A 10,948-nucleotide genomic window follows, 5' to 3' on the forward strand; every position below is an offset into this window, starting at 1 on the left:
AGGAGTTTGTAACTGACTGCAGAGGCGAGTGCAGTGTTGCTTCCTCATGCGAAGAGGACACGTACGAGGCTTGAATGAAAAGTAATGCCTCGACCTTCGTTAATTGGGTTTGGATGGGAATATTTTAATAAATAAAATGCAGAAATAATCTTTAGAATGTGATCTTTAATTAACAATATTCACTTTTCCACATAATCACCAGTCAGTTGGATACATTTCTCCCAACGATGAACAAGTTTTCTGAAGCCGTCACGGAAGAAGTCGACACTCTGTTTCCTCAACCACAGTCTCACAGTTTTCTCAGCATCTTCATCAGAAGCACAATGACGTACCCGCAGATCGTCTTTCATTATCGGGAACACATGGAAGTCAGACGGTCCTAAATTTGGACTGGATAGAGGATGCCGTATGGTAGTAAGATTGTCTCTGAAAGTCTGCTGTGCTGGCACGTGAAGTGTGTGGTTTCCGATAGACAAGCAAAGCAATAATGTGTCCACACGTTCTTGTGAAATGCCGATTGTCTTTGCAGTTTCTCTCTGAATGATGTGACGATCACCATGAATCGCACTTTCAAGGCGGCTCTTCAATGCGACGAGTCTCTATGAACGGAGGCCCATCCCCCTGTGCTACTCGGCATTCGTGCGATCTATAAGGAAGACCTCAAAGGCACAATAGCCGAGTTCGTATACGGCCAGAACACTGTTCTCCCTGGCGAACTTGTGAGCCCTTCCGCTTCTCTCCCTCAGTCTGGCTTACCTTCCTTCATGGACTGTGTCAGATGCCACTTCATCAACCTCCACATCCCCTCGCCCGACAGCCATTCCCGCCCTAAGGTTCACGTCCCGAAATCTCTGGACAATTGCGAGTACATCATGCTCCGAGATGACACTGTCCGTGCTCCCCTCCAACTTCCATATACCGGCCTGTACCGAGTTCTCCGGCGCTCAGCCAACACCTATGACATCCAGATAAAAGATTCAGCTGTTACAGTCTCTCTGAACAGACTTAAGCCTGCTCATGTCGAGCCCGCTTCTACCCTCTATCAGGCGACGACCACGCTACTCACTGTCGTGGCTCACGACACTGCGACCACTCCCTCCACGCCGGACTTACTCACTCGGTCGAGTGACTTCCAGCTCCAATCGTCGAGCTCTTCTCTGACCTCACCCTCTACTCCAGTCTCATGCACTCTGTCGAGTGACCACATGCTCCCCACGTCGAGCTTACCTACGATCATGCCCTCGCCGCTGGGCCCTTCTCCGGTCACTTTGACCTCTCCCCCGTTGCCTGCCTCGCCCTGTCGCGGTTTCTCACGCCCCTGCCCCACATCTTGAACGTGCCTTCGTTCGAGGTGTTTGTGCCTGTCCCCCCGGACATAATCCACGACATCTCTATAATATATATGACGGTAGTATCTGTTCCCCAAAGAACAATTACCGTGGATGACCATGCAGCATTGCTAGAAATGAAATGATAATTAAATGGACACCCAAGCTGCAAACAGACGTTTATGTACTTCATTGGGGACATGTTGAAAATGTGTGCCCTGACCGGGACACGAACTCGGGGTCTCCTGCTTACATGGCAGACGCTCTATCCATCTGAGCCACCGCGGGCACAGAGGATACTGCATCTGCAGGGACTTATCCCTTGCACGCTCCCCGTGAGATCCACATTCCCAACATGTCCACACCACTACATTCGTATTGTGCCTAATAGATGCTTGCCCATCATACTCATTTCTCGTGGCAGATTAATGTACCAAGTCCCGTACGAGTTCGGGCATAGCGTGTGCGTTTGCACAAGAAGGTCAATGGCTGGGAAGCCATATTTTAACTATATATGACGGTAGTATCTGTTCCCGAAAGAACAGTTACCGTGGATGACCATGCAGCTTTGATAGAAATGAAATGATAATTAAATGGATACCCTAGCTGCAAACAGGCGTTTATGTACTTCATTGGGGACATGTTGAAAATGTGTGCCCCAACCGGGACTCGAACCCGGGATCTCCTGCTTACATGGCAGACGCTCTATCCATCTGAGCCACCGCGGGCACAGAGGATAGTGCATCTGCAGGGACTTATCTCTTGCACGCTCCCCGTGAGATCCACTTTCCCAACATGTCCACACCACTACATTCGTAGTGTGCCTAATAGTTGCTTGCCCAACATACTCATTACTCGTGGCAGATTAATCTACCAAATCCCGTACGAGTTCGGACATAGCGTGTGCATCTGCACAAGAAGGTCAGTAGCCGGGAAGACATATTTTAACTATATATGACGGTAGTATCTGTTCCCGAAAGAACAGTTACTGTGGATGACCATGCAGCTTTGATAGAAATGAAAAGATAATTAAATGGATACCCTAGCTGCAAACAGGCGTTTATGTACTTCATTGGGGACATGTTGAAAATGTGTGCCCCAACCAGGACTCGAACCCGGGATCTCCTGCTTACATGGCAGATGCTCTATCCATCTGAGCCACTGCGGGCACAGTGCATCTGCAGGGACTTATCCCTTGCACGCTCCCCGTGAGATCCACATTCCCAACATGTCCACACCACTACATTCGTAGTGCGCCTAATAGATGTTTGCCCATAATACGCTGCCATGAGAAATGAGTATGATGGGCAAACATCTATTAGGCGCACTGCGAATGTAGTGGTGTGGACATGTTGGGAATGTGGGTCTCACGGGGAGCGTGCAAGGGATAAGTCCCTGCAGACGCACTATCCTCTGTGCCCGCGGTGGCTCAGATGGATAGAGAGTCTGCCATGTAAGCAGCAGATCCCGGGTTCGAGTCCCGGTCGGGGCACACATTTTCAACATGTCCCCAATGAAGTACATAAACGCCTGTTTGTAGCTAGGATGTCCATTTAATTATCATTTCATCTCTATAATACTACGCGATGACACACTCTTCGTTGTGTGTTTCCCTTCATCCGGTGCACGTGACACAACCTCTGGCATTCCCTGCCACTTGGTGAAATGTGTTCCCCTCTCGCCCGACGTCGACCTGACATGCTTCCTGTGTTCGCCACGCCCACCGGTGACATCGTCGCCGTCGCTCCGTTCCACCCGCAACCCACGAGCCTCCCTGTCGCTGCGCGACCAGCACGTCCAGTACGGGCCCGGGGCGCCTCAACGACTTCCAGGTTTGGTGGGCGAACCTTCGTTCACGACATCTACCGACACAGCTCCCCGACGACGCTGTCGAGCTGACCGTGGTCCGGCTCCCGCGAACCACCCCTGCTGACGCTATAGTCAACCCCCCCTCCCCACCCCTGGCCTCTCAAGAGTACTCCGTACTGCAGGGGGGGGGGGGCTATGTGGCGCCGATGAGGTCGACACCAGCATCGATCTGAGTATCGTCTTCGAACTAAACTAAGTTTACCTTTGGGCGAAATGGCTATGTCAGTTCTGTGTAAGCCTTGCTTGTGTAAAGAGGTGAATAAATGAAGTATTGTAAAATGGGAATATTGTTTGGTGTAACCGACCCAAACTTCTCCCTCAAACCTATTTTCTACAATGTAATTTAGTTTGTCGCGATGTTTGCGCGCCTATATTCGTTTTAACTTACATTTTCGTGTGGCAAGCACTTCAATTCTCCGCATCATGCTGAGGTGTTGTGATGCACACTTAGCTATAAAAATAAATAAATGTGAAGCAATTAAAAACTGTACGTTGTGGGGTACTGTAAGTTCTTTAATGAATGTCATTTGAACCATTTAATAGGAGGACCATGATCCGAGACTATAGGAAATAAGGCGACCAGACGTGAATTATCATGTTAGGTAAGTTGCAAAGCCCTCTTTCTAATCTTCCGCAAACCAGTCTCTCTTTTTTCCCTGATGAAGGAACGTGAAACTTAAAAGACTGCTCCTTCATATTCAACTGTTGCCAAGTGGACAAATGAATTTAAAGTTGGTCGGGAGCGCTTAGATGATGATCCGCGCAGTGGTAGGCCAGGATGTGCCACTACTCCAGAAATCATTGAATAAGTGTACAAAATGGTCATGAAGAATCGCTAATTGAAAGTTTGTGAAATTGCTCACGCTTGCCAGATGTCATCTGACAGGGTATATCACTTTTTAATTGAAGAATTAGAAATGAAAAAAAAAATATCTGCAAGATGGGTCCTACGACTCTTGACGCTGGATCAAAAACGCACGAGAATGGACACATGGTAACAATGTTTGGCCCATTATAGGAGTAACAACAAGATTTTTTGCGCCAGTTTGTGACCACAGATGAAACTTGGGTGCACTACTATGCCCCAGAGGGAAGACAACAGTCAAAGCGGTGGAAACGGGCTGATTCTCCGCCACCAAAGGAAGCAAAGACAATTCCTTCGGCGGGAAAGTGTTCTGGGATGCGAAGAGGATTCTGTTTGTAGATTATCTCCCCACTGGGTTAACAATTATTGGAGAATACTATGCTAACCTCCTGGACAAACTGCAACAAAAGATACGCAAAAAAGGCCAGGTTTAGCAAGGAAGAAAAATCATCTTCCATAAAGACAATGCGCTCCCGCGCACATGTGTCGTCGCCATGGAAAAATTACACGAATTGGGATATGAATTGTTGCCACACCCGCCTTCTTCACCTGATAGTGCTCTGTCAGACTTCCATCTCTTGCCAAAACTGAAAATTTTTCTTGGTGGACGAAGATTCACTTCAAGCGAAGAATTGATAGCCAGAGTTGACAACTATTTTGCACGCCTGGAGATGGGATCAAGGCACTGAAACACCGTTGGACCAAGTGTATTAATCTACAAGGAGACTAGGCCGGCCGTTGTGGCCGAGCGGTTCTAGGCGCTACAGTCTGGAACCGCGCGACCGCTACGGTCACAGTTTCGAATCCTGCCTCGGGCACGGATGTGTGTGATGTCCGTAGGTTAGTTAGGTTTAAGTAGTTTTACGTTCTCGGGCACTGATGACCTCAGCAGTTAAGTCCAATAGTGCTCAGAGCCATTTGAACCATTTCACAAGGAGACTAGATTGAAAAATAAAAAAAAGTCAGTGATGTAAGTACTCTTTTTCCATTCCGTTTTTTAACATAGTTCAATTATTGTTACCCTGTATACATATATTATATAAAGGGGAAGGGTAGTTAACCACAAATCTCGAAAAGTCCTTGATCGATGTACTTTTTACCCAGTACTCTAATGGACAATCAGACGGAAATGTACGTGGAGAAGATGGATGAGTTCATGCACAGAGAGATGCGCGGAGGGGCGATGTGCTGACAGAGGGGGAGGGGGGATGAGGTGATGGGCAGAGAGAGGGGAGCAAAAAATTTAGGATGTATATGCAATTCCCGTACATATTTACCAATTGCGAAGTACGTATAATAAAAGAACTTCCTTTTGCACCTGTGTTTAGTTTGTGTACAATTTCGTTCGATGATAATACATTGTAGTTGTCAGCTATAAAGTTCGAACTGACTTCGTGTGTCGCGTCACGCTAAAATCACAGTAATTGGTATTTCCCGCCTAATCTCCGCTTTGTTCTTTGAGCTTAGTGCCATAGATACAGAAGTGAAATTCAAAAAATGACAAGTTATGTGCGGTGTTACAACAGTTAATAACAACAATCTTCAGAGGCACTGCAAAAATTACATAAAAATCCGCTTTGCGAGATGCGTGTACCATGTCTATTAACAAGATATATATATATATATATATATATATATATATATATATATATATATATACAAAAAATTATGTAGCTATTTCATTGCAGTCCATAAGAAACGATGTACAAATGAACTCCTTTCACCGACAGTCTTCGAATGTCGTTAGAAAAAAAGATATCGTTCCATTAAAAATACGTAGTTACTTCAATAGCTCGAACGATATAGGGGATACAGCTGTTACCAGTACAGTAAATTACATCTTCATTTCGTACTGACATTCCTCGGAAACTTCGTTGCTATACTTTGCATTAATATCGCAGGATACGGAAATGTAACTTAAGTAATTCTGTTTTGAACTTATAATATCGTACGTCTGATTACCCTACATCTAACTATCGCGGGGTAAACGCATCTTCTCAGCCGGCTTTTAATATGTAAGCTACTGTAAACGCATGAGGTTATTTGCAACTGCTATTCAGAGTCCTGCGATGGCGTAGTTTATTTTACGGCGAGAACAGGAACATCTTCCATCTAAGTGCCTAGATCGTTCTGCTGATACTCGAAACGGCGCTACGATTTAATTGCGACTGCGTGATGTTATTAGTGTTTACATTTTTTTATTGAGTTGTGGACGTTTTGCAGCTGAAGTCTACTCGGAGGGAAGCCACACATGCTGTTTTCAGGTAAGCGTTGCGCTTCCGGCAGAAAGAAGCTAATGTGTAGCATTAATGTTTTGTCCATGGGACGGATATTTCAACTAGAAAGTGTTTTTGAATTGCAAATATGAGCAGATTTACATGTCCCGATGAGGAAAATTGAATACGAATCCCAAGGAAAACTATATTCGGCCTTTCAAATGTTTCGGCGATTTGGTGTCACACGAGCTGCACCGGCAACAATGACATGTGCAAACAGTTGTTCCTGTTAATAGTTCCTGAATTTTGTGATGTATTGTAGAAACTTTTCAGATACCATATTTGTTGAGTATATATTTCGGGTGTCGTCTCGTAAACTCACAAAAAATTATGTATATATTTGTTAATGTGTCAAAGAATTCAATTAGTTGTCATTAGATAAATGTTATCATTGGCAGACAACTTCAGAGAGAAAATAGAAGTTTTTGTTTATTTGGCTTCGGTTATACGCCATTTCGTCATCTCTGTGTGATAATAAATATATTGCATCCATGATAGGCACTTCTCTTGATATAAATTAACCTTCTATGTCCGTTGTAGTTGAGTATCGACTTCTGTATCTTGATATTTACATTTCGTATAAATTTGATTGTGCTGTTGTAGGTTTTTATGTCGAATGCATGTAACAAGAGATGCGCTTGCATTGAGTGTGGTACTTTATTCTTGATGACAGGTGTATATAAAACTGATCATCACTTATTTCGGATACTGAAATCACAATCACAGGCAGCTCTTTATATGCCATCGAAATAAGTGTTGTAGGAATGGCCCATGATGCTGCTTAAGGGATCCATTAAAGTTCTCAGACGTGGGTTTTTGGCAATTTGCGGTTGTATTCGTACATGTACGCATCCTTTGTTACCCCGAGTCCGTTCATCTTGCCAGGCGTGTGATGTCTGTAGACTTGGCCACTGTTTCTATGTTTCGATACAGTGTATCGATACGTGGAACTGTTTCAGTGTTTCGGAACGGCTGTGGTTCACTGTTTCGAAACAGTGGTGTTTCATTCCGCCCCTGTCTCGGATAACCGGACCAGATTCGATCTCGAGCCAGACACAAAAACTGTATCGTTGTTTCAAAATAAGGCTGTTTCAGTCCACCTGTGCTTGGAACGTACTAATTGTATCGAAACAGTGATGTTTCATTCCCCTCTGTGTCGGACGAGATTCGGGCTCGGCACAGGTACTGAAACACAACATACCACTTCGCGAAACACTTTCAAGAGTGTCAAAATCTTTTTGACAACCAATAGCATGAAGCTTAAGATATCCGAAAATAAAGCTTCGTTTCTAGCTGACTATCCTATCCCGAAATGGCGTAACATCTGCTTTATAAACACTAACCAAACAATAAAACAACGCATACTATTCACATTCAAAATAATAAATATGTGAAAATCATTCAGTTAAATTACACTTTTTTATAACATACGCTTCTCTGTTCATGTACAGTAATAATATTAAGAAACGCAAGTAAGCCTACAACATTGTGAATAAAAAAAGGCGTAGAGTGACACTTATTAGACATATATACAAATTTGATGTAGGTATAATTGCAAGCAATCTGTTTGAGATATCACTGATAGTGTAATGGTGAACGGGAAGGGCTGCGAAGCATTGTGAATTTATAGTAACTGTTCGAAACACCTTGAAAGACAAAATTTTTTCTGTTATATTTTGTTATTTATTCGAATTATTTGGCATTATTTGTGAGTCTATAGTCACTGTGTCTATTATCGACAATGATTCCCTTTGTGTGCATGGAAATTAGCAGGATGGGTACATTACCCATACTAACGGAATGTGGGAATCCCAGTGGCATATCCCTTGTTTACGCAGTTTGCTCCCACCTGCAGTTCCGTTCGTCGTGGTTCTTCTGTCTTCAGCTATGGATGTCCTCAGCCAACTGAAAAGTATGTAAGTCACACGACACGAAAGCAGCGCATTTGCTGCATGAAATACGAAACTGCCAAGACGCCTAAGTGATAGTTTCATACTTTCTGCGATATTATTAGCGCTCTCGAACCTCATTCGTGTTTATATGGATATACTTATACAGTAGACATTCAAGATGATAAAATGTGTAAGGTTATTAAATTACAAAACACAAACTGTTTCACTGTCTCGAAACAGCGTATCGAAACATTACTTTGTACTGTTTCATTTGCTTCGAAACAGTTACGTGTTTCAGTTTGCCCATCTCTAGATGTCTGTATATTTCGTGTAAGGATGCTTTATGTGTAATGGAGTTCCATTGCGTGCAGCTTACCTTTGCTAGTTCGTCTGCCTTTTCTTTTCCTGTGATTCTACAACGGCCTTTCAACCACCTAAAAGTGATTTGCTTATGCCTTCTTAGGTATTCGTAGTACACAGATCATATTTGGAGAAAGGAAGTGGATACTGTGTCACTCGTATGATAATAGTGCCATCATATAGGCTCGTGGGTTATATGTGATAGTTCAGAAATCACGGAAAAGCTAAATCGAAAACTAAATTGTTTTATGTAACCAAAAAAGTCTTCGTATTGCATAGACTATTTATCAGTATATGATATGGTGAATTAAAGAAAAAGTAGTTCAGAAACCTGTAGTGTTATAAGAACGTAGGTTTCCGCGGCCGGTGTCATAATAATTAAAATTTTTCTCGTTATTATGCCGCGTCATTGCTAAAACTAACAACAATAATACACTAAAACCGACGTTTCGGCCGAATTGCAACGGCCTTTCTCAGGGCACGTTTTAGCAATGACGCAGCATAATACCCAGAAGAATTTTAACCTATAGTGTTGTTTTGCATTGTTTCTCGTAGTGAGTTTTAACAGAAAACCTGTAAACTGCAACGGTACGCATTTAGAGATCTGTTTCCAACATCTCGAATCAGAGCCAGAATGGCAGAGTAGTTAAATCATTATACGGGCTGTTGTCATGAATTAACGTATTTCAGAAACGATGCGAGAACAGAGGCAACTCCGAAATGTCTTCTGCGATTGTATACATGACCTAGTGCATGTCTGCATCGCGGGATGTTTTGCATATTTTCAGTGTATCCATTATGGATTACGAACTGCGACTGTGATTTAAATTGGCAATACCTGGCAATAAATATGCAACTAGTCGCCTTTTTTCCGTTTTATTCAACCATGAACATGTTTTCTTTGTAAAAGCATAGAAGTTTACATTCTGTGAATCAGTTTAAAACCAAGTGTAGCTAAATACTGTTTATTTGTGTGCATAACTTAATAACATACTTTGTAAGAAGCAATCTGAAATGGGTACCACAAGTCACTGGGCTGTAAGTACCTAAAACTTAAAAAATTTCGAATTTGTAAATGTTCCGTAACCGATTACTAAATTGCCGCCATCAGCATCAGCACTGCATTTAGCTACGTTAGGTCCACAACATAATGTTCTTGTAACACGTGTATCTGATGATGAGCCTCAGCCTCAGTGGCTTGAAAACATGTTCATGGTTGAATAAATCGTAAAAAAGCGACTGGTTGCATATTTATTACCAGATTAAACGCCAACTTTGCATATTTGCTGTCAAAGTTGCATCTGTGTACAAACATGGCCAACGTGTGTAAGTGTGCGGATCATTCACAGTTCATTTCAGATTATGTAACAGGATCAAATTGCATGATAAGTTTTTTCTTCCTTGAATACCACTTAAAAAAAAAAAAACAGTACCGCAAAATGTCGGGGTAACTTGAAACGATTTGCATTTATCATCTTTTTAATGTTGATGTTGTAGTGTGCGTAATATGTTGTTTTAGTGTGCGATTCTGAATAGCAAGAAACTGAAGTTAATGAGCGGAGTTACTATGTCCTAGACATCGTTTATGTTGTTGACAGTTAGGGCCAGTTCCAACAAATAATGAAATCGGTAATTGGAACTGATCTATATAGGTTAATTCTAGTTACCGATTCCATCCATTCCACAGTTCGTTATTTAGATCGTTTTAACAATTTTATGCACTAAAGTGTTACAGGAAGTCTACATATGGTATTACTATCTTCATTATTATGAAAAAGAGAAAAATTTGGAAGCTGTAGTTATTAGTTTTTCGTAGGTAGTTCTGAGATCGATAAGAAATCTAGAAATCCTACGGAAACATAACCCACAAATTTACTACAAAAATGTCCAAAATTATGAACCATTGAAAACTTGAAATCGGTAATTTGAACTACTGCAAAAAAGGTTATAATATTGGAATTGGTAACTAAAATTGACCTATATAGGAGGTCTGTATTAGTTAACGATTCCAAGTTTTGTTTTACACTGCAGTAGTTTTAGAGAGCAGTTACAAATGTAGGAATGATATTACGTTTCAGTGCATACTGCAAAAATAATTTGCGTATAATGGAACAGTTGGAATCTGTAACTGGAATTTACCTACATAGGTTAATTCTGGTTATCGTTTCCAGTATTCTTTATTTTTTGTAGGTATTCGTTTGTCATGTACTGGCTATTCTTTTAGAATTTAGTGTGTCGGTTTCTCCACATTTATGCTACTGTTTCGTATTTGTTGTCATTCATTTAATTTTCCCGTTTTTCTGATACATTTTAGTTTCCCCTCACCCAAAACTCCCACTTTCATGTCTTCTCCGTTTA

The 10,948-nt window shown here is 42.2% G+C and overlaps 2 non-coding genes across 2 annotated transcripts; both read right to left on the bottom strand.

The window, feature by feature from the left end:
- Positions 1 to 1,982: 1,982 nt before the first annotated feature.
- Positions 1,983 to 2,057, bottom strand: Trnat-ugu (transfer RNA threonine (anticodon UGU)). The gene has a single exon. It is a non-coding gene; the product is annotated as a tRNA-Thr (tRNA).
- A 365-nt stretch (positions 2,058 to 2,422) lies between these two features.
- Trnat-ugu (transfer RNA threonine (anticodon UGU)) lies at positions 2,423 to 2,497 on the bottom strand. Its single transcript has one exon. It is a non-coding gene; the product is annotated as a tRNA-Thr (tRNA).
- Positions 2,498 to 10,948: the final 8,451 nt, after the last annotated feature.

This window comes from Schistocerca cancellata, chromosome 11, assembly GCF_023864275.1.
Source record: "Schistocerca cancellata isolate TAMUIC-IGC-003103 chromosome 11, iqSchCanc2.1, whole genome shotgun sequence".
NCBI lineage: Eukaryota > Metazoa > Arthropoda > Insecta > Orthoptera > Acrididae > Schistocerca > Schistocerca cancellata.